The following is a 25,740-nucleotide window of genomic DNA, read 5'->3' on the forward strand; positions in this document are numbered from 1 at the left end:
CAAACAAAGCATGTAACAACTATAGCAAAATGTAATGAATCTCAGTATAAAGAAAAAAATGGACTTTCAGGTATTAATTTATGCCAATCATAAATTACCTATGTTTTATATTACCTAGGACAATAAATCTTATAGTTCCATTTATAATTTTATCTGGAAAAAACCCCAAACCCTAATGATACATTCATTCACATTCCTGCCATTAAACCCTAGACACCACTCAACATTCACCTCTATGTTAACATTCCCCAGTGCAAGAAGATCACTCTTGCCGCTGAACAAAATACTCACATATAATACCATTGATCATAGAACAATGTGGAGTGGCAAAGAGAGGAAACACTTTACCGCTTTTTCTCTTTCTTGATTGCCATTAACCCCATACAAAGTTTGAATAGAGCAGGACTGCAGCTGGCAGGAGTTTCTGCTCAAGGTTTACAATGGAATGGCAGTAAAAAGGTATACTAGAAAGCCGATATTTCTATTAAATCACCCAATGCATTGAATGAGACAGAAGGGAAAATACTACTCAATTGTGTAATTAAGTATTGTATCAACAGCATGTGCTGTTTTGCCAACAGCATCCCAAACTCCACTGCTTCTACTTACTTACTTCTTGAGCTGCTTCTGGACGAAAAGAGAAAATACAAGATTTAGAAGAAATTAAGTTCCTCCTTATTCCTTAAATGGGACTGACATTTTTCAATATATATCATTCAGAAGAAGCACATAAGGTAGGAGTGTTACTTATTGGCAAAACAACTTTAAAAGCATTGCTCACTTTTGAAGTGCCCACACCCAGAGAAAGAGTAGTGACAGAGCACTAAGAAAATTAATCCCTAGATGACACCGTTACTCTGTCATTTTTACTGTGTAAATCCGTCCTTAGTCTGGGAAGAAATATCGTTGGTGGTTTTCCAGTACAATTTCTTAATGGATCTATGGCAAGCATCACAGGAATGAGTTCACTGTCTCTGTTGCTTTAACTATTCAGTTCACGAACCCATACACCCCTCTCATCCTTCGCCTGGGTTGCCTGCATGTCCTTTATTGTCATATTTGTCACAAAACCAGTGCACGTGTGACAATGATTTGCATTTTACAAAAATACTTTAGTATCACTGGCTGCAAAAGAAAATTGAACTATAGTTTTCACAATTTGCTAATATTTAGAAATAAAAATAGTTTTATAATCTAACTCAAAGATGCTCCGAAGAACAAAACCTCCTACAGTCCAGAAAGCAAAACAGATTCTAAGCATTATTTTTATTTCACTGTGTGTATGACTTTCTCTCAGCTACTACACTGCATTTCAGCACCACCTGCTGACACATACAAAAATAGCAGCAGAGCAAGTCAATGTCAGAAATTTATGGCTTCACTATCTGCTTGCCATGTATTTTTCTCTTGTTGAAACATGGAGGAATAACCATATTTTTTTTTTCCTGGCCAATGTTTAAAAAGTTTAATTTACAAGAAAAGCATATGAAATGGGCTAGTATTACTTCTGGCACAGCAGTTCTCTACTTCTGAAATGATGCCTCATTGGAATCACTTGGCTTCTGGACACAGAATGGTACAAGAGTCTTGAACAGCAGACACAAACTCCGAAGTTGAAAATTAAAGTAAAAGGGATAAGGACAGATGACAAATGGAAGACAACTATTTGAATCAGGGTGAAGATTAAGAATAACACAAAACCTTTCTTATAGCTACAGCTTACGTGGATCTTTAAGCACTTGGTAATTCTAAACAGCATCAGATAAAATACATACTTCTGTATTTGCCGAATAACAGCATAAGTATCAAAATACCTAATAGCAAACTAAAGTGGAGCAGTGACTATTATATTAGAGAATATCCTGTAAAATAGGATTGTTCCTTGACAATTGTACATCAAGCTTTAAACTTGCAGGGTCTACCTTCATTAACATTTGTCAGTACCAGGAAAGCAGAAAAATGTGTAAGACGCATAAAATCCAAAGCACATTGTCATATAGCACCTTAACATGATGAAGCTGTGAGTTACTGTAATACTTCGGATGTTGTATTTATTCTCAAACTTCAGCCAGATAATCATCCAGTCACTAATCTGAATTTGTTGTCATCCTCCCTCCAATTTTATATTTGAAAACAAAGTAGAAATTAAAAGACGTAATTCAAAGTTTTTAGAATTTTACTGTAAGCATCATATACATTAGTATTGCCTACCTTAATGCACCACTGCATAAACATTATATATGGGTGTGTGGGTGTGGGTGTAGTTTTTGGTGGTTTTTTGTTGTTGTTTGTTTGGGGTTTTTTTGCAGTGCAGAATTTTTCAGCCTTTCCTGCAGCTATTCATTCTCATCCTCCATAAGCTTTGTTACTCAGGGTAGCTTAAAACTAAAAGGGGCTTTTAGAACACTCAGTCTGATGGCATATACAAACCCCATAATTTTTAAACTACAAAAAAGCACTAAATGTAATTTGCATCTACACTGAATGTATAATGCTTGCTTGATATTCTTAAGCCTTGGGGTTCATCAAGTCAGAAGCTGTTATACAATATTTAAGAAAAACATTAAGGAAAAACCATTTCTAAGATTACTAATTACCAGCAGTAATAGCACATGGCTTAATATCTGCACCCAATTTGCATCATTCAACTAGCTTTTTCTTTATTAGAATGAATCATCAAGTCTTGTATTTAAATGGAATAAAAGGTTTATACATTGCAGAACTTGAAAACACAGAATTTTTCAGGTGCTATTGCTCACAAGATATAGATATACACTTGCTTTGTTAATATTCTAAAAAATATACAAATAGGTTTTCAACAAATTAATATTTCAAGAATAATTAATGTATTTCTAAAAGGTGCAGGGTCTTCCCCCCTCCCTCTCATAAGGTAATTTTCAAGTTGTATCATATGTTTTTGAGGAGAAGAGACATCTTTTCTTAAGGTTATGAATGTGTCCATAGAAAGCTGTGGCACAGATGAGATCACTCTTTGAATAAATATTTACAGCACTTTGAAGAAGAATTCCCAAAAGGAAAAGCAATTGCGAAGTCAGCTACAGTAATAAATGGGAGGAGTGCTTCGCATACTGTACTTACGGTGTGTCTGTGCTCCGTCAAGCAAACTGAACAGCTGAAGTTCAAAACAGAAAATAAATCTAAGTGGTTACAGAACACATATATAGGCATTTACTGTATAAAGAAAAGGAGTTTTATCTTAAGTGTTTATTACTATGCCTTAATGAACATGAAGGTCTAAACATTGCTGTTCTAATTTAACAATTAATTTCAAGGAATGGGGTATTAGCTAGCAACTATAAGTATTCTTCCCAAGTCAATTAAGAAAGGCTTGATTATTTTTTAATCTGAAACTCTGAAAAACATTGCATGTTCAGATATATAAAACAGTTTTCTTAGAGTAACAGTATGCACATTCTTTTTTCTACAAATTGATCAGAGATAACAGGTTATATATATCTGGGCAATTTTCAGATTAATTTCTCATTTTCTGAGGATTAGACAATAACTTTGTCTGCCAGATCAACCACTTCAATACATTTGCAGACTTGAAATTAATTGGGTCTTATTACTAGGCTTTATTTACTATTTGTCAACTTGTCACATGCCATATTGAGTTTACAAGCTGCCATTTTAATTTAGATTCCTTTTATGCATGGCAAATCAACTTGGTGTATACACTGACTTACAATTGTATTAATCTTGCTGTGTCATAACCACGCAAAAGCAGAAATATGATCATAGCAAGTAATACATAACCATATATTTTCTGTTGTTCTTAAAGCTGTTCAAATAATCATTTTTTGCTTTGAGGCAAAAAATATAAAAATGAAGAGGAGAGAAAAATCTGAAAGTGGCAGTAAAAAAAAGCGTTTTTAAAATGCAGAACTACACAAGCAACACTAGAAAAGCATGGTCTCTTCCTCATCTAGCTTCTGAGATTAAGCTTCAGCTAATTATATTAGACGTTAAGTCTCAGCACATTCTCTTATAAACACTGTTTGATATAGAATACTGATCAAATTAAAAAAATAACACCTTCACTCATCACACACAGTATACTCACTATGAATGAAAATAAGTCAAGGAGAAAGGAAGGACAGACAGACAAATGCCTCAACAAGTCAGAGTGAGATATGTGCATATATATGCACGCGCACCCCCCCCTCCCCCGTTCCGTACAAAGCTGGACAGTCAGCTGGATGATTCCGGGACATGTTGGGCCTGTTGCCTGAGCACAGCAATGCATTTTCCCCACAGCTGTATTTTATAAAGCTTTCCTGCTCCTAGAGTAAGTCATATAAACCCGATGGCTTGGAGAGACTGGATACAATGGTTTTCAGTGGGTTTCCATATTGTAGTGTAGTAACACCCTACTTTTCAACACTAGATAATGATATTAGGTGGGGAACTATATTTCTTACAACACCTGAAGGTTTCCAACTACTCTATAGAGACTGTATTGCAGTATGACCGATAGATTCAGCAAGGATTTTTACTTCGGCAACGCTGCATGATCTGGTATTATTTATGCCGCATTTCCCAAGCTGCTCTTCACTGTGTTCTCTTTCCCTACCACCTCTGAAAGCATATCCCTATTCGTAATTAGTGTAGGCAGAGGGCTGTGCTGACACAGCTATTTGGTTTTGGTTCTGGGAGACAGTTGATATCTTAACAAATACTTCTCATGCTGCTTCTACCCCTTAACCACACACCCACAGTCTGCAAAATACCCATTTAATGTTAACTTGTTTCATATAAATTCTGCTCACATAGGACATTCTACACCATGCTATTATATAAATCAGAAGATAACTTTTGTTTGGTTGCTGCTGGAGTTCAAACTGAAGGGGTGTTGTAAGAAAAGAAAGATTTTTTTCCCTCAGAAGTTCCCACCATGCAGAAGATCTAAGAAAAAGAGAGAATGCTTCCCTGTAGTAAGTTGAAAAAATGTAACTCCAAAGTTATTATGAAAGGAGGAAGAGCTGTTTTCTTTTCACATATTATCCCTAGGAAATAAAAGATCACGCAGCTTTAAATAAATTCTACCAGAGCTCCTCCTAGGGCAAACTGAGACATAAATATAAATTATGGTTACTAATTTGATGCCACACAGTATTAGTGAAGATTTTTAGCCTGAATACTATATTTTTAGTTAGTATTCATTAGCATGAATACTAACATGCTAGTTTTGGTCCGAGACCTGGGAGCTCTGCAGGCTACAGGGCACTCTCTAGGCTTCCCTGGGCTATCATGGACACACGCTGTCCGTTGTGAACAATATTGTGGCATTAAAAACACCCCACCAAGCGCAGCATGCTGTCTGGTTGTATTAAAACAAACAACTGACAATGTAAGAAAGGATCTAGAGACTGATGGTGGAAAATAATGAAGTCATATAAAGTTTTCTGCATTAAAAAAATTGCTGAAGTTTTGTTCTAGATTTCACAGCATTTTGCAAAATGATTTATAATTCTCAATGTATATGCTGTCACCAAGTCTGTAGACTCTTTCATTTCAGGAACTAGCACGGAACTCATATGATCCTTTAAAACCTGTGTAATACCTCTCCATTTCGTCTGCATCTCTGCTCCTCTCTGTATAACACAAAGTTTATTTTTGCCACCACAGCAGCACGTTTTATGGCAATAATACAGTAATCCAAATAGTAATACACAATATAGCAATCAAAGTGCAAATAATTAGAACCACCTCCATCATGTGGAAAATAATCTACTTGGTACCACTGAGCATTTGGAGTTCATTCTCATTCAAATATGCTCTTCTCAGAGACTAATCTCTTAATCAGGCAAATCACCACTGCTGTGAAATACAGCTAGTGGAAAAGAAGCTAACAAATCTTTCATGTATTTTTACTGATATTCTACTTGAGTGATTTAAAATAGCATGCAAAATATATGATAAAGGTCTATTACGATAGAACACAGACTCAGTTCTACCCTTAAACAGTATTTCAAAAATGTAGTAAAAGCAAACAAACAAATCAAATAGCTTCTTAAAGTTAAAAGTTTAGAAAAGAAAGATATTGACTTCCTTGGATACAAGAAAAAAAACAGGCCATATAAAAACACTGCTATGCTGGAGGAACAGACTCTACCACACTAAGCATTTATTTATTAAGATTGCCAGGAAAAAGCTAGTACTTTGGGGTATCCATCCTCAGGATGAAAATTATCCCCATGTAGTTTTTTCACTACATAAGAAAACAAAACATGGGCTTGAATGTAGTTTCTAACCCACTATCTATACTATATGTTTATTAAAATCCCTCTGCATCATTTCCCTTTCTCCACATATAGATGACTATAGAAGCAAACCCAAAGTTTCAGTGTATCCCTATGAGACAACTACTTTAATGTGGAATAACGCTATGCTGTTTTGATGTAACTGAATGTTTTGCTTGCTGAATTCAGCAACAACTTGCCCTTCATTTTATTCTCTCCCACCATAACCACATTACTCCCATGAGCTCTGTGTGTTGTGATAAGTTTTCTGCTGGCTACGGAGGACTGACAAATGTAGCTTCCTCCACAGGGTATTCTCATTGTCCTGAGCCAAAGAAAAATGAGAATTGATTGAGATCAACATGGCTTAATCGCCAATGTAAGTAAATCAAGTTTTGCTTCTGTTCCCTAATTATAAAAAAACCTGTGCAATTTCTGCTAAGATCTAGTAAAATTTCTTTAAGAAAACTTTTTTGTTTTATAAGTATCTATTTATGTCCTAATCTTTACCAGAAAGGGTTGGCAAAGAAAGAATATTAGAGGAGTGAAGAGAGGCAGGAAAGCAAGAAAAAAGAAAAATAGTAAAGAAAACATATGACTACATACAGCTAAACTTGGGCATTTTATTATACAATTGTCTTACTGTTAAAACTACTGTTTAAATTCAATCCATATTTTTCAAGTGAGTGGTGAACATCAGGCTAACGTTCTATGCTGATGCTCATTAGATATTTAAAATGTGTCTCTCACTACTAGCAATATTTTATCCTTTTATTCAATCCAAATAAACCTGGGCAGTATATTAAATTTTATGTGTGAATATTGTTATGATATCCAAACTTCTACATTAAATGAAGCCCCTAAGGGCTTAGATTCTAAATGCTACATTTAGAATATTTTCATAGTTCCAGGTAAACATCAAGAAATTGGATAAAAATTAAGAAAACTATTCTGCATTTCAATACATGTTTGCCTGAGGGAATGGACTGGATGGTGGATTTAAGATTTTTTTTTTTTCATTTAATACTGGTGATTCGCAGTAAATAATATATGCTCGAGTATTTTGCCCTCTCATTTCCTTTCTAGATTCCACAAGGTACAATGAGTCTATATATTAAATTCCTGGAGACTAATACTTTCCCAAGTTAATTTTTAAAAAGTTCTTCTTGCTTAACTCTATAGGGGAAACATTTTCCTGATTATATTTAAACAGCCAAACCTACTTACATACAGTGAAATAAGTAAACAGTTTCACTAATGCTGAGGGTCATTAAAACTGAAGATGACCACAGCATAATTCAGTAAGGAAAGTCAAGAGTTTCATTTTTATCTAAAATTTAATTTTAGATAAATCCTTTTTACAGTAATAATACACAAAGTTTCTCCAAAAGCAAACCATGAACTCTGCTTTTTATATTGTAGATCTTTTTTCCTCAAGGAGTTGTACATTAGTCACTGAAGGTTTATGTTGATTTAGGGAATTCTCTGCCCCATCCAGCTATAATGCCTACCATTCAGTAAGGAGTCTCGGAACAAAGTGAGAATGTAAGTGATGAACAGCCATGTCAGAGGATCAGTCTGGTAAAAATCTGATACACAATTCCTTGCTTAACCTCCATGAACAGGAAAAACTTATAAAAGTAATTATTTATCAGTATACAAATCCAATTGACTATTACAAAACTACTTTTGGTGTCAAGTTGTCACTATCTGGACAAACATAATCTAGACAGTAAAAAGCATAACACTAATATATCTAGACAATGTATGTTATCACAAATTGATCTGACATACAAAATATAGACTTTAAAATTGTTAGAATACTTGCTGATACGTAGAGGAATAATACCGTTGACTAGATTTCCAAGAACAGAAGATCAAGGGTTGTTTCATTTTTGATGTGGGTTTTGGGGTTTTTTTTTGTTTGTTTTTTTTAAATATACTTTTAAAAATATTGGTGTCATGGTTTAACCCCAGCCAGCAACTAAGCACCACGCAGCCGCTTCCCCCTCCCCCTCCCAGTGGGGTGGGGAGGAGGAAAGGAAAAAAAAGTAAAACTTATGGGTTGATATAAGAACAGATTAATAACTACAATAAAAATAAAATACACTACTAACTAATAATAATAGTAATGAAAAAGAATACAACAACAACAAAAAAACACTCAAGAAAAGACAAGTGATGCACAATGCAATTGCTCACCACCCGCTGACCGATGCCAGAGCAGCGATCCACCCCTCCCGGCCAACTCCCCCCTGTTTATATACTGGGCATGACATTCCATGGTATGGAATACCCCTTTGGCTAGTTGGGGTCAGCTGTCCTGGCTACACTCCCTCCCAGCTTCTTGCACACCTGCTTGCTGGCAGAGCATGGGAAACTGAAAAACCCTTGGCTTAAGATAAGCGCTACTTAGCAACAACTGAAACATCAGGGCGTTATCAACATCATTCTCACACTAAATCCAAAACACAGCACTATACCAGCTACTGAGAAGAGAGTTAACTCTGTCCCAGCTGAAACCAGGACAATAAGGCATCTCAAATTTTCATAGGGTTTTGGGTTTTTTTAAACATTTGAAAGATGCAAGGAGTTGCAAAGAGTAGGTGCTAAGGAATGTAATGGAATGAGCCAATCTAGAAGGCACAGGAGATTGTCTTGTACAGCCACTCTTTTGAGTACTATTAGAAGTGTGGATTTCATCCTAAGTACAATAGTGCTCAAGTATTTTATATGTGGGTGGTACGTGTCCAAAGTTTAATGAAAACATGTTCTTGTCCAATTATTATTTCTCCCAAGTAATTTATTAAAATATTTAAAAAATCATTTTGATAAGTGTGAATTGTAGTACATGATTGCCCTTGGAGATGTTACGGCTCTGTATACTTTTTGAGAATTCAAGTAAGCTTACTAAAATTGCATTACTTCTCACTTCAGGACATTTTATTTCTGTACAAAATTGTTTACAAGTACCATAACAAAAGCATAGCTGAAAAAACCTCATGAGGCATCAGGTGTTTGATTTCAATAAAATATGTAAAAACTGCATGCACAAATCTGACCTGAGCTATTTGCCTAATTCAATATTTTCTAAAATTTTCTTCTGTGTCAGTTCCAAAGTACAAAGTTCAAAGAAACTAGCCTTTGCAGGATCAAATAACAGCTATTTGCACTTTTGCAACCATATTTAGAGCAGATGCTGAGACAGAAGTCAACTGTACCATCTCCTAATTTAGGATAAACACATTTCAAACGATTCTGTTTATTTCTATGCGTGACAGTAATCTCCAGGACAGTAACTTTTTTGAGCTTTCTGGTTTTTTATTTGTTGCAATCCAGTTAGAACCATTAACGGCTTCTTAATATTCAGTAAGTCAGCATGCCACTAACTCTTGTTTTTCTGCTATATTTTAGTGTCTCAAAAACCTGATATGAGACTTTACTCACAACACCTCACTACATGTCAGTGATTAAGCTTCTGTGTAAAATACTTCATGCTGCTTGCATCTTTACAAATCAGTGCATTTTCTACACTAACATTTCGTAAATGGGTATTAACTTTTTCTCCAGTTTTGTGCAACTTATTTTAAATATCATGCAGTAGAGTGATTTTTCCCTCCTTTTTGCTCTGAAATTAATAGAATATCTTACTATCCTTAGAAATGGATTATGAAATAAGATTTTCTGTATTTCAGCAATCATCTCCACTCAAATAATTGACTTATGATGACACAAGCTTAAATAGAAAGGCTCAGCTGTTCAGCACAGTGTATCTATTGAGGCTATTTATTAGGCCTATTTAGGCTTATTTTATTTAGGTTTATTTTGTCCACCTATTCAGGAGGACAGAAAAATATCACAATTGAAATTATGTATTCTGCTTTTCTTTTAGCATGTATAAATCAGTAAAATAGAACTAAATTGTTGGCCCTTTTTCATTTTTTCTGTCATTCCCAGGTGCTATTAAAAAAATATTGGAAAAATACTAGATTAAAAATTCTCCAATTTGCAGTTCCAGACTCTCTAATATTTTTTTGCTTATTGCATTTGCACAGAAGCAATTTGTATTTGCAATTTCATATTGTCTGTAGTTAAACCTCCTTGAAACTTGTGCTTAGTGACTGCAGAAAATTAGTTTTAAAGTAAGTTGCACACAACTGTAATGGTGTAGCATATAACTTGGCCCCTTGTGGCTGGTTATAAACTTAGAGAAATCAGTGTCTTTTATATCAGCAACCAAGCTCACTTAAGTCATGTGTAGATGAAAGCTTGACAGTTTGAGTTCAAGCACTACAACCATAGACGAATATAAACACAATTTAAATACACGTTTCTACCTGTGTGGATATCTATGTAAGCGGACACAGTATTCTTTTCTATGATACAATTTTCTCTTTTAAACGTGTATTCTTACTGTTTCACAAAACACAAGTTCAAAGGAGCACTAACAGGGGAAATTAGGTCACAATTTACCCCCCCCATATTTATTTTGTTTTTGAAAAACAAGAAAATTACAGAAACTGAGTTCCTTGCTGATTATTTTGCAGACACTATACTATACAGCCTTATCATTCAACTGTTCCTGTGTGCTAATCATTGAACAGCAAATTACAACTTGAAAGTTACCTGATTCACATATTTTCCCCATACTTGTTGCAGTGTAATTTGACAACCTATTCTAACCTTTGCAATGAACGCTTCACCTGGATTAGCCACCAAAACAGAGCGTTCCAGCTTCACATACTTCCAATCGCGTTTTCTCTTAACTCTTGCATGAAGCAATTCAAGTTCTTGATTTTGACATGAGCTAAAAAAGCTACTGAGATCTTGAGAGAGACAGAGAGAGTCTCAGATATTACTTCTGCTTCTTGAACGTGCCCAGCATAAATCCATTGTACCAAATCCTTAACAAACACAATATGGATTAGCCTTTTTTTCAGGGAAAAACAGGTGTTTGGGCTTAGCACATACTCTGGCTGACCACATGCCATGATAGAATGGAAGAGCACACACACAAACTACTCAGCAGTAGGATTTACAAGTACTTTTAGTTACAAAAAGTTTTCAGTCCCATCGCTGTCCCAGCAGCATGCCAACAGAACATGTTCAAACTATGATTTTCTTTCCAGAGGCTTATAGAACAAAATGGCAAGACTCGCAGCCTGGCACAAATCCCAGTACTATGCTAACTTTTAAATACCTACTAAATCACAGTGACCACAGACAGTTGCAAAGAAAGTGTCATCAAATTTTTTAAACATGCAAAATCAGCAGTCTTCCTTAGCTATGTTCTCAGAAATGACTAAGCTATTCCTCCCTGTTGACTCAAACAAATAAGATAAAAATCAACCTGAGCCTGACATCAAGCACAGCAAGTTTTCAGTCCATCCACCTATACTTAAATAAGCTTTTAAATCTAGGATGTTATTCAAGCAGAGTTAAAAAGTCTTACTTACAGATGCAACCACTTTAATGTTAATAGAAAGAAATGTTTAACCTTAACTATATTAAAGTCCAAAGAAGGTACACAAGCTTTAATGAACCTTGTAATTTAAAGTGACATTCTTTAATATTTGGCAGCAACTTTTTTTTTAAGGTTTAACATATGCAAATTCTATCCCATTTTATCAAGTGATATGTCAGAGGACTTATCTATGTGAACTTTTCTTAAATTTAAAAGTTTAAGAGAAAAACTGAAAATAAAATTGTATCAAAAGATAATCTTACTCAAGGTAAGGGATAAAAATCATGCCGTGCCTCGTGGTTTTTTTTTTTTTTAAAGTAGCTTTTTAAATCATGGCACAGTGATTCTGAATAGGATTCTAGTACAGGATAAAGTCAACGTGGCTATAGAATGTAGTGAACAGATGCCAAATTTTTACACACAAAACTGAGTATATTCAGCATTAATAAAAATCATAAGTGAACTAAACCAATTATCTCCAGTTCTTTACTAAATGATACCCTATGAGGAGATTTTTCCCTCCTTCTAAATGAAAAACTTTTTTTAAAAAAACTCATTGTATAATTATATATTTTTTTAAAATTCTGTTGAAAAGACTCTAGCCACTATGACAAAAAGGAATTCTGTATATACTTAAGGAAGGATTATCAAGATATGTCTTAAAAAACCCTGAAAAATATATTCAACCAATCTTGAAAACAGATGTTAGAAAGCAAAATAAGTTATTTTTTCTCTATGTGAACTACTGCTGTGCATACTGGAACAAGCTAAGTTTCAAAAAGATAAGGAAAAAATAAAATTTGCTTATTAAAACATGTTAAATTCAGATTGGTTGTTTATATGCTACATTTATATATTCCTGAAAAATCACTCTGCTAACACACACTCCTTGAATCCAGCACTGTGCTTTGGGCTTGATATAGAGGAATGAAATTATGTTCTGCACTTTCCCTGCTGGGGGCAATATGACTCCACTTGTCTTCAATGAATGACCAGAAGTTACATAGAAGTGGAAACACTCAAAGCATTTTAAAATACCAGACTGAGTCCCTGAAGTAGAACGGGGGCGTTGGGACCAAAAATGTCTTAGTGAAGTTTATCAGGAACTGTAAATGCAAAGAGTCACTTGAAGTGGCTGGAGAAGGCTGGGTAGATGCTTTCATGTTTTTTTTATTGTTACTTGTGTCACAGAACAGGAGGAATAAAAACAAAAAAATCACCACTCTAATCAGTTAAACAGTCAAGGGTTGTGCATATCAGCTATGACCTATATAAAACAATATCACAATCTCACAAATTAATAATAACGTATATCCTCCAAATCCTTTGCAAAACTGATGTTTTTGTGAACTTCTTGTGAAATTACATTGATAAAAGAAAAAGATTAAAGTGAGATAGGAGTAGATAAATAAGAACTAATATGAACAGGTATGTCAGATCAAAAATAGGAATTAGAAAACTTTCAAGCCACATTAGTAATTGCCAGACTCATAGTTTACTAGTATTTTCTGCTTAAATACTTTGTTGTCGAATCTAGGTTTACCAAGTAAAAAATACTTATTTGAATAAAGAAGTTACAATTTATAATGCCACCTACTGAAAGATACAACTAAATACCTAACTAAATAGATTTCACTAGATGCCATTTAGATATACGTTTTAATTCAGCCCTCTGATTGTTATTTTCTGGTTTATTATGAATTACATTTATGTGTATAAATGTAACTCCTAGAAGATTCTGATACCATTTCCACTTCAAAAGCGGGCAAATCTGGGTTTTACCTTTTTTTTCCTCCTGTCTGCAGGTGCTTATAAGCTTCACCAAACTTCAATCTTTCATCTTGAAGTTTTGTATGCTACTATCAGCCTTCACACATTTCTGAACAAAATAAAGAATGCTCCAGCCCATTTCCAGAAATATTTAGCTATGGGGAGGAGAGCAATGGCTTATTATGTAAATATAATAATTAAACAATCTTAAAAGGACTGTGGGGTGTCTACTTGCTTTGCAGTTAGACAGATTTACTTGAACTCCACACAAAACTGAAAGAAAAAAATTAAATAAAATCCCTCTTCCTTTGAAGTCCCTGAAAAAACCTCAAGTTCCACAAACAGAGGCGTAAGGGTTGATCATTCCTCCAAACACTATCTGTACTAAGCTTTCTGCTACTCAGTTATAAAAACTATGTAAAACTGTTCTTAGTTTTCCCATGGTCCAAATATTTGGTGAATTGAGAGGGAGGATGAAGACCAATATAGGCAGGATATGGAACTAAACTCATTAAGATTAAGACACAAGATTAAAAGTAAGTACACTTAAAAAGAGTACATTTAATCCTCCTTTCACCAAACACAACAGACTATCCTCAATTGTGTTGTCTCTGCAGGGTGGACAGAATAGCATGATATGTTTGTGTTGCAACATCATATTTCATTTGTACAAGGGACACACAAACCTTGAAGGTGGCAGCATTAGGATCGTAGCCTTAAAGAGGATAGTGACCATATCCTTAGAGATAGTTTACCACAATACTCAGGGCGAGTTAAATCATTGCTCCTTAGCAAGCTAGTTCTTTAAGGTAACATTAAAAGAACTATAGTGCTCTGCCTACATAAAGCAACAGGAAGCAGATACTTTCTGTCCTTTCCAAATACACACTTCAAGTTGCATTTGACTCTTTGGAGGGGTTGCTTTTGATTAACTTTAGATAACTTGCACAGTATTTGCTCCACAAAGTTTTGGATATTTTTTTGTAAAACTAAGTGATACCACTGAACAATTTTAAGGCAAATCTATTATACTCTTTTTGATGAGGAAAGCAAGAATATGGCTTTACTGACAACAGCCCAACAATACTGAAAGGGTAGCACTTCAATTACCTCCTCGTATCTCCTCTTCAGGCCACACAAGTTTGCCTTGTGATAGCTCCACTGGAACCTGCCTTGAACTGATTTCAGCTCCCTGAAAGCTAGTAAATACATAACAAACATGTAATTTGATAGTGCCAAAAGAAGGTGGTCTTGTCCCTTTTCCCTCCTCCTCCCACTTCTATTCTGATATTCCTTTCTTCCTTCTTTGCCATACCTAACCTTGTTCCATTCCTTGTGCCTTTTCTAGCACTAATTGGATCTCTTCCATGAGCTGATTTCACTCAGTAGAATAGTTAAAAAAATCCCCCAAACTACAAGCAGTTGTATGCAGTACTAGTGAGTTATTTTGCTGATTTTCTGAAGGTAGCCCAGAAGGGAAGTGGTAGAGTACAGCCTCAAACAAAGATGGCAGAGGAAAAGGAGAGAGGAATTCTTCTCCCTTTTTTGGGGGGTAGTTGGTAGAATATACATTTTTGAAAGCATTTTCCAACTCAAATTAACACAAAAGATAAAACCTCTCAACCAATTATTTCAGCTCAGATGTGAGATGACAGCTTAAGGACCAATGATAGTGTATAGAGAACTCAGGCATCTTCTCTCCTCCTTCCATGGACCAATGTTTTAGTTAACGTTGTTGCTTAAGGCTCTGAATTGAACAGAAGCATCTTCTCCATAACATTAACATCTCAGGGTGCCTTGTTATACATTCCAATGACTTTCTATGAGAAAATCTGCATATTTGGAGTTCATTCCCTTCCACTTCCTGACAGAGATAGCAACATAAAAACAGGTGCATCCATAAAGATTTATAGCAATGAGGCAACTGTCAGCTAAGACCTTGAAGATTTCTGTCGTCGGAATACTCTGACAAGTTATAAACATTAAATAATAAGGTCCACTGGAGAGTTAAATTAACTTCTAACATAACTCAGTCATTTATTTCCATGCAACCAGACTCTTCCTGTTTCCTCCCCTACCTCCCAAAAAAATGCCCAGACCCTTAGAACTGTTAAAACAACATTAAGACTCATCACATGTTTCCATTTTAGTGACATAGATATTACTCATAGTTTTTTTTTTTTTGTCTGTTTGACAAAAAAAATGCAGGGATATAGGTTGAGAACCTATTAGAAAACTGAAAGGAAGGAGTTTATTCAAAGGCCCCTTGGAAGGTGAGAAGAATCCTTGCAGCTCTCTTACATATTACATAGCTTTATATAAAAGAAAGTTTTAAAGTGTCCAAATAGCTCTAAGGAAGAAAAATGGCTAGACTTATTTAAGTTGCAAGAAAAAAAAAAATCTGTAAATGTAAGTAGCGCTATATAAAATTGTGAGACAGAAAGATGGCTTGGGCCTCAGAGCACAGTATGGTAAAAAAAGATCTAAAATGTCTCCACTGCTGAAAGACAGGTCTTGTTCTGCCCCCTTTCTCACCTACTCTTGCTGCTATCCTTACAGTTCAGTCTGTTCCCTGCTATTTGGGTAATTAAAATCTCAAAGTCTTCCTCCTGAACGTAACACACGGAGAAAAAAAAATCATTTAATTCTCCACTATGGAGGTATCCACATGGTATGGATAACAGCAGCTGATATGGCAGGGATGCGAGTGTAAAGAGCATGTGAAAGGAACATCTGCAACTGCCTATGATGCATTTGCCCCAAAATTATAATGCTAGAGAAGATTACAACGCTTGGTCAGATTAAACGTTAACCAGGAGACTACAAAGAGGTTTTAAAGAGTCATCTCCAAAAAGTGTAAAAGAATAACAAACATTTGTAACAGTAGGGACAAAGAAGAATAACTGAGTAGAGAACAAAGCCTGGTTTGAATCCTGTCAAAGCCAGAAATCACTGACCTTGCCATCTCCACCTAGGTGTACCTTCCTCGCCAGGCACTGAGACAGCCTCCAGCAGCTGGAGTGACAACACACAGCGCAACAAGCAGGGGGACACCCACCCCCCTGCCCTGGGCATGTGAAGGTTCAGGTGTTTTCTCACCAGCACACGGATTGTAGGGGCAGCACAGGCACACAAAACACACTCATCTCCAACATGAGGCATGTGTAAATAGGGGAAACCTTAATCCCAGAAGAGGAGGTGTGTTTGACCCACACATTCTGTGAGGGAAGGAGATGCATGCCACCTGCAGGGGTTGTTGTTGGTGGGGAGTTGCACCTTTGTGGGATTATGAACTGCTTCAATCCCAATTTGATGGAAACCATGTGAATCAAGAAGTTTTGGTTTTTTGGGGGGGAGGATTAGTGGTGGGAGGACATTGGGGTTGGGTTTGGTTTTGTTTGTTTTTTTTTCCCTGCAACACTCCACCTGACAAAAACAGACAAGTCCAGACCTGTAAATGACTTTGGCACCTAAAACTTGGACTTAGGTTGCAGTTCCACTGCAGCCTGACAATAATCTGGTAGCTGCCAGCATCCCATCCTCTCCATTGATGCATTCCAGCTTAGAGCTGGTGCCAGGTTCCAGTGACCCAGTGAACCATTTCCTGAACAATTTCAGTGGCAGACATTAAACCAACCCCTCTTGGAGTGTCCAGGTACTTAGAGTGGGCCTGAATACGTGGAAAAAACTGACTGAGGTGACCCAGCCCCTTGTTCATTTGAATCTGTGTCTTCCAGGACTTGGAAGACAGGTCTGCTAAGCCACACAGTTTTAACAGAAGCTGAACCCTCTAACCTTCTTTCAGAATTCAGCTGCTATCAGTTTGTTTTAAAAACCACTCCAAATAAATTGATGTTATCTTCTTTTAATAATTATCAGCTATGACAATCAATTTTCATACAGCACTTCTGGTGCAGTTCCCTACTGCTGAGATTTGAGTCCCTTTCTCTACTCCTAACCATGCTTGAGGCTAATTTTAGGACAGGCAGTCACTGTTGATCACAATTCTCCCATCACAGTTGTGCCGCAGCAAAGGGAAGCCAATATTTGCTAGGTAAGGAAAAAAAGAAAAAGTTTACCTGTGATCCATTCCATTGCACAAAGACTTCTTCATGAATTTTGCATTAAGTAGCCAATGAAACAGCAACCAAACTCATAGAACAGATTTCTACCACCTGATCCAACTACTGATGAATCCCATATAAAGATCTGTGTTCCTGGCCAACGCTGCCATCTGCTTCCCCTTCTAACCAATCCTGCTCTACACCCTGCCTAAAGATAAGCCACAAAGGAGTGTATGCCAAAGGAAATTAATAATTGTTCTGTTCCCCAGCTTTCTACCAGTGGTTACTGACAGCAGTACAGTAAGATACCGCAAAACATTTCAAAGACTTTTATATGTTTAAACCCAGATTCCTCAAGAAAAATAGCATTTCTCCATAACCAGAAGTACTGTAAAAGATAATATTCAGAAACACTAATTTTAACTAAGAAGGTAGCCTTCCTAGGACACCTCTGTAATTGGAGGAGAGAAAACGCCTCCTCTCTCTATACCTAGTGTGACACCAGATGAATGCATTCACAGCTGGTGCTGAAGAAACCGTGCCCACACTGCATGCATTTCAGGAGGATCTACCCCAGGCCAGTTGAGCCTAGTGCTGTGCGTGAATACCCAGCAGAGGCTGGAGCGCATTTCCTCTGCCCCTGGAAGGCACCTTATGGCTCAGTTTTGTTTGTGAGGAACCCAGCTGTGCTCTCGAAGACTGCTCCACGATATGAACTGAGATGTCTTATATGAGGAGATTCACAAGCACATGCCTCACCTGAATGGAAATGCTGATGTAGACACACCCATAGACATAGCCTTAGATCCCCATATTTAGAAGTCTCAGTTTATGTCTCCATAAATAGTTATTGTCATCATTTAGAGAATCTGATAAGTTATTCGTATTTTCTTAGGCACCAAGTAGCATAGCTGATCAAGGTAAATGATGCTATAATACGCAGAAACCAAGAAAAATTCCATTAGGAAAATTTGTGTTACATAAAAAAATACTATCAAAACATATAAAACAATCTCATAACAAAAAAGAAAAAACCCAACAAAAACAAGAATTAAAAACCCACCCCAAACCACACAAAAAAACCCAAACAACAAAATTTGCTCAGAAAGCAAAAATAAGGACATAAATCAAACATATGAAAAAAATCCTCTTGTAATATTCAGATCAACCGCATTGTGGAGAAGGTGTGAAAAAGAAATATAAACCAGTCAGCTTAATAATGACATTATTAGGAGAACTGCTATATTCTCAGTTGTTACCAACTCATTTACATAACATTCAGGTTTTTGTATTTTGCTATATCATGACTGTCTCCTCAGTATATTGATCTTGAAATAAGGACTATTGTCCTACTTACAAGGAACTTACATACAAATCTTCTGTTCCCTCCACTAAAACAAAACTTATTCATATATAGTTACAAAGTATAATCAAGTTACTTTGAATGTTGCATTTCAATTACAAAATATCTAAAGTGAATATAAGCATAAAAATAACTATGAATTAGTGAAATCTTTCCAACTCTATGTCTCCTTATCTATTAGCAACTACTGAAAACAGGATCATTGCTATTTAAAAAAAATCTTTCAGTTATCTAAATACATAGTTGTTTCATGGTTTGTGCTAATAAAGTTTCAAGTCAAAAGCAAAATTTGTTTTAGGACAGCTTTGTATAAATATTATCACTAAAACCTACCAAAACATGATGTAAACTCATTCTTGGTATCACTAAGTTATTTTGCTTGAACCACTGAAAAATCCCTTAGCCAGATCTTACTAAGCATAAATTTCTAGCAACCTTTAAGCATGACATATTAGAAGTACTATATCCATATAATAGACTAGTACTGAGTAATCTAGAAGTGCTGCTATCCATATCTATCACGCAAATTACTCTGCCTGTCCTTTGCTCCATGAAGATAAGTAGGTAGTTGAGAAACAGAACCAAACTAAAAAATTAGTGCAAACTAAAAATAAGTGTGCCTTTCAGGTTGATTTGTCCAATTTCTCCAACAGTTGGAAGCTTTGTATAGCTAGGATTTAGAAAAAATTAGATATCACTTTTAGCAATGTATATATCTAGAAAGGATCACTCCTTAGGAACACAGCACTTTGAAAATTACTTACCTAACCCAGTATGTATGCAGCTTTTCATTTTATAACTTCAAAAATTATTTTGCCTTTTTTCCCCAAAATGTCTGAATTGGTCTACAGACCTTTACACAACAAACTGGATTTCATACAAGAAATTCTGGTGAGAGTCTGAAAGCCCCAACATCGGATACCTATTAGAGTGGGCTAGAGATTCCAGTCTATTAAAGGTTTTCATGGTCCTTCTAAAGTGAAATCTTGTCTCTAAAACACACTTACAATATAACTTGGTGATTCCAATAGTGGAAGATAAATATATATATAAAAATACATTTTAATGGCATTCTTAATCTTATAAAGAGGAACTAGCTGTATCTGAGTTGGAAAATATGGGCCTTACTTTATACTACTATAGAGCTGGGATTTTTAACCTGTGGAAGTGAGGCTTCTGCAATCGTTTTATTTGAATTCCTCCACAACTGTTTTGAAACTTTTGCTCATTTTTAATAAACACTGAATATTTATGATACTGAATTTCCCACATCCCCAGCTGAACAGGCAGTCCCTGTTGAGGAATAGCTTGAGAGTTACCTCTGGTGCTTAGGTTGCTGGTTAGTCTATGCAGGGTCCCAAAGCAGCTTAAGAATACATTTTCCCTCATCCATCTGGTTGTGAAGGGGTAAGAAAATTAGCTAAACACACTGTCAGGAGTTTAGGAAGTACAGGGGTAGGACCCCGAAGGTACTGTGAAAAAGAGAAGTCCAAGGAGTTTGAGAGATGTGGAAAGGATCTGGGCTTATTGCAGCATGTGTTTCTGCACGTAACCCAAAGGAAAGAGTAGTCTTCAATAATACAGTATTTTAATCATGCCAAAATGGATGTTGAAGGTAAAATTGGTCCCTGAAGTCACTGGAGAACTGAAACACACTAAAGATAATTCCATATATTCCTAGTTCTGCTTCCAAGAATTCCTGTCCCAAACCTGACTGAAATGACTATTTTTCCCCCTAAGTTCCTCTAGGGAAGAACAGACCCAGAACTGAAGGACAACCACCACGTCAATTCTTATACCTTACTGTTTGCAGTGTCTCTGTTCAGAGACACTACTGCACTGCCTGTAGTCTCGTGTACACAGCAAAGACAATGCTTTAGTTGTCTTTAAGAATTTGTGTTAAAAAAGCTTATATAAAGAATAACCAAGTAGCTTCCTCTTAGATAATGCCTACTTAAAAACATTGTCTAATGATTCCTTAATAGTCTGCAGTAAATAATTACCACATTTTTAGTATTATGAAAATAATTTTAGATAATTTCTTCATAATGAGAATTCATCAGACAGTTTAAAGTGTTGTTAATAAGCAATTAAACTCTTGGTATTCAAAACCTGAAATAATACACATTGGGCAGTGCTTTAGAGGGTACATTACCTCTATTACATTCTCACTCTAGGAATTATGCCAAACTTGCTAGAGTGAGTGGGTGAAAGGACATTGCCCCTACCCCCCCAGTGTATGAATCTTGCTTGGGGGGGGAAGGAATTATTGGTATTTGCTGATGCAAAAAAATAAACAAACTGAAAAGCTTCATAACCAAAAAATATTCAGAAATTTTCTTGCAATTTGATTTCCATTCATGGTTTTAAAAGCATTGCATGCAAACACTGATTTTGTTCCACAAGTGCAGAAAAGCGCTCAAATGTATTCTTTTCAAATTTAAAGTTAAAAATCACATTTTCTTCAAATGCTCTTGAGTCTAAGGAACGACTCTCATCATAGCTACTCAGAAACCAAAACGATAGAAAGATAAACCTGAATAAAATATTCTATTTCCTACACACCATATAAACATACATCCAGTTATGCTGCATGAGAAATTAATTTTCTAATTTTGAAGAAGTCTCAAAACTTTTCAGCTACAGGAAGAACTGATAGAGCACATAGGCACCTCCCGAGAAGTCTAATACAGTACTCTAGGAAATGTCAAAGAGCATAGCTCCTTACATTCTTAGGTGACCAAGGGTCTACAGGATCAAGTTCTTTCAGTGAAAGGTTGTTGAGGAATACAAGTGCTGTATATACTTAGGAGCTCCGGATTCTTGCTTCAGCTGCATTTTCAGGATTTATCGAGCACCTGGCACAAACACAGCGATTGCAAACACATTTTTCATTTGAATTATTGGATGAAATGCATGTGCTGAAAGCAAGGACTGAAAACAGTCTCCTCCTGCATAAAGGAGTGCCTTCACAATTAGATGACAAAAATCATGCTCTTTCTAGGACTATGAATATTTTTATCTTTTTGTAAAACAGCCTGGCTTCTGAATAGCAGTTGCTTAGAATATCCCTTACCAGCAAAGTGCAGACCTAGTTGGTAAAGCAGTCTTCTAGGGTGAGGATTTGAACTCTGTGAGACCTGGGAGAACATTTGTAGGGATCAAATATTGAGCAGGTTTTCAAAGTAATAGGTGCCACACAAAGCTTCACTTCATTGAGAAGTGAGTCATGAGTCTGTCATCCAAACTTCTTTGGCTTCCTTTCTAAAAGGAAGGGTGAGCCAGTTTTTCCACAATATCTTGGCTTCCAGATACTGTAAACCAATCTTCAACACCACAGTTTATTGTTCTCTCAGCTGCTACAGCTATACGCGAGTTTCTTTTGTTATCCAGTTTACAATGTGCTCAAACTTAAAAGCTAGCCAACCCACAAAAACACCCAAAACACTGCATTAAGACTTGTTGGCTCCAAAGGACATGCTATTTCAGCATAGCTATTACAGATAGAAATAATAAAATAAATAATTAAAAACGCTGCTTAGCATGGTTTTTTAAGGTACCTGCCAACTCAGTGCCCTAAAGCAGCTTAGGCTAAGCACAGAGATAGAAAAGCATTTATAGTGTCACACACAACTCCCATTCATCTCTGGGAAGAAGACTGAAGGCAGACATCAGTCATGTAGGCTGCCATGGAATGGTAGTTACAAAGGAACTACAGATCTATTGCTAAACAGCAGGACAGGTATATGAGGTTGAGCGAGAACAGGATGAAACATTTGGGAGGAGGAAGATCCTCAAACCAACTTCACCACCGAAAAAAGAAGTCAGTCATTAGGTAGACCCATACTCTATGGTCAAAGAGTAAAAACCAATGGTGAAAGAGAGGTTATTTAAAGTTCTTCACTTCTGAAATGGCCATAAACTAAAGGCAAAACAACTAGAAATTTTCTCATACATGTTTTTAGAATTAAAGCCAAACCCTGTAAAAGCAGTTGAAAGATGACAGAGAATACAGGTGTTCAGTGGCATTATAGTAATCCATTTTTGTGGTAAATATTTTTGAGGACAAGTTCACCTGTTGTGCTTAGCTATTGCTCGGGCTGAGCAAGCAGAAGGCTAGCATTAGTAGGAGGGGTAGAAGATCAGAAGGGATTTTGGGATTAAAGGATTTTAGGAATTTGGGCTACCTAGGTTTGATTCAGATCATGCAACTTGTTTCAACCCAGGTCTTTTCATGAAGCAATCGTGAGTGGGCAGGTAAATGACAATTGAGTTTGGCATTACCTAGAAAACAGATTTTTTTTTTTTTTTCAAGCTACCTTCCACTTTCTGTGCTGCATTTTTAAGTTGATATTCAACTACCTTCCAGCTTGAAGGAAGGTTTGGCTCAATAAGAATGTGAAACTTTGAGATATTACTTCATATGAAAGGTGACAAGGGGTAAAAAAAAAAGTGTTGTAGAAGGTGCTGTACAACTCCTGCTATCTGTAAAGTAGGGATTACATTAAAACAATCTTCAAAGTTTTCCTGCAAAATATTTCCCAGTTGAATGGAATGGATGTGCATTGTGAACTCCTGTTTATGAAGAAAGCAAGCTTTAGGAAGTGCTAAAATGACTTCTGCAAACAGACAAAGTTACTGCAAACTGGTAAGAGAAAAGAATTCAGAGAAGTAGAAAATACAATGCTTCATTTTATTTTGTGGTTATAGACTTTAGGACAAGCTAAATATATTCAAACTCTTCTCTAAAAACAGGCTTCCTGTCTTTTATATAGGTTGCACTGACAGCTGGGGTAAAAAGAGTTGTTTTAATTAAAACTCTACTCTAGGGAAGATCTTGTAGAACTAGCATCTGTAGCTGGCCTGATGAATCTCCAGTAAACAAACAGACAGGGTGTTTTAGTACAAGCGTCAGTGTTGTAGGGGATTACAAAAAGCAATTTTACTGGCATTTCTGAATATAAAGTAGTACTATTTCTAACAAAGCTACATCTGAAATGCAACTGTTTCAGGAAAAACAGATACAACTGAAGTAAAAGCTGCCCTACCTGTATACTTGTTAAAAACATTTTGAATTGTATGGATATAGTTTATTCACCTCTATCTCCTAACACATTTTACACTAATCTGACTCATACCAACATCAGGTTTAACATACACAGTAATTAGAAAAAAATTCGAAGACATTTTTCTGAGGGTAAAACAGTACTTTGGAAACACTAGCACTTTTTGTCAGCTTGAAGTACCCCTGTATAAGAGCTGGCATTTAGTGAAAAAATCCTCCAGTTTAGACAATAATGAGATAGTTACATTTTAAAAAAAAAGGACATGCATATATATTTAAACTCATCCTTAAATGGCATATTTGGAAGAAAATTTGGGAAACCAATGGGTTAAGAGAGTCACAGATTCTACTACTAGTATCAGATACCTTCATATACTATAAATTTCATAATAGTAGTTATGGCATACAAGTATTTACCCCCTTTTCCACTGAGTCTTGAACCACCAATATTCTTAAAATTTTGCATTTTCAATATGGTTCAGTTCATAATTCTCATACTTGGAACTTATTTGATGCTGGACTTCTAGTCAGTGTTTACATCACCCTGCATCCTGACAAAGAGGATTTTTTTTTTGAACTATAAGATAAAGTATCTTCCAATATAAAGAATTCTGAGCCACTTCAGAACTAAGGGCCTTGATAATACACGCTGACCAACATAGATAAATTGAGCAATACTACATGCAGTGTACCTCTCAAGACCCAAGGATCTATATGTGTAAAATCCAGTTACAGGATCTGAGCTTGAATGTAGAAAAATGTTGTAGTGTAGTATCTTCAAGCTCCAAGACAGAAACCATGTGCCATAATACACAGACAGTAGAAGGCAGAGCACCAGAAAGATACCCTAATAGTACGGAAGTGTTATAGCACATTAAGTATCCAAACAAAATAGCCCTTTTTTTTTTTTTAATTTAAAAGCACAATCTGTCCAAATAGCACTAGTAGTAAAGGAGTAAAAGGTAAGAGTAAAGAGTAAAAGGTAGTTTGATCATGCTGGAATTCAAATACTTACAACTTCTGTTTATTCAACACCAACAATGAAACATCATAGCACAGCACAGAAGAGAAGTATTTGATTAAAATACTATATATCTGTTCACTGCAGCCATTTATGCAGAATTCAGGAGGAACATGGTTCCCAATAATAACATTCCTATCAATATAGCCTCGTCATGGTTTAACCCCAGCCGGCAACTAAGCACCACACAGCCACTCACTCACTCCCCCCACCCAGTGGGATGGGGGAGAGAACCGAAAAAGAAACCTTGTGGGTTGAGATAAAGACAGTTTAATAGGACAGAAAGAAAGGAAAAGAATGACAATAATAATAATATGACAATAATAATACTAAAAGAATTAGAATATACAAACCAAGTGATGCACAATGCAGTTGCTCACCACTCGCTGACCGATGCCCAGTTAGTTCCCGAGCAGCGATCTGCCCCTCCCAGTTAACTCCCCCCAGTTTACATACTGGGCATGACGTCATACAGTATGCAATATCCCTTTGGCCAGTTTGGGTCAGCTGACCTGGCTGTGTCCCCTCCCAACTTCTTGTGCCCCTCCAGCCTCCTTGCTGGCTGGGCATGAGAAGCTGAAAAATCCTTGACTTAGTATAAACACTACTTAGCAACAACTAAAACCATCAGTGTGTTATCAACATTATTTTCCTACTAAATCCAAAACACAGCACTATACCAGCTACTAGGAAGAAAATTAACTCTGTCCTAGCCGAAACCAGGACACGT

General features: G+C 36.2%; 1 long non-coding RNA gene across 2 annotated transcripts in view; it reads right to left on the reverse strand.

Moving 5' to 3' along the window:
* Positions 1-25,740, reverse strand: part of LOC127016303 (uncharacterized) — a 212,296-nt gene that overhangs the window by 158,033 nt on the left and 28,523 nt on the right. The gene's annotated exons all lie outside the window — the stretch shown is intronic.

This window comes from Gymnogyps californianus, chromosome 4 (genome assembly GCF_018139145.2).
Source record: "Gymnogyps californianus isolate 813 chromosome 4, ASM1813914v2, whole genome shotgun sequence".
In the NCBI taxonomy this organism is placed as follows: domain Eukaryota; kingdom Metazoa; phylum Chordata; class Aves; order Accipitriformes; family Cathartidae; genus Gymnogyps; species Gymnogyps californianus.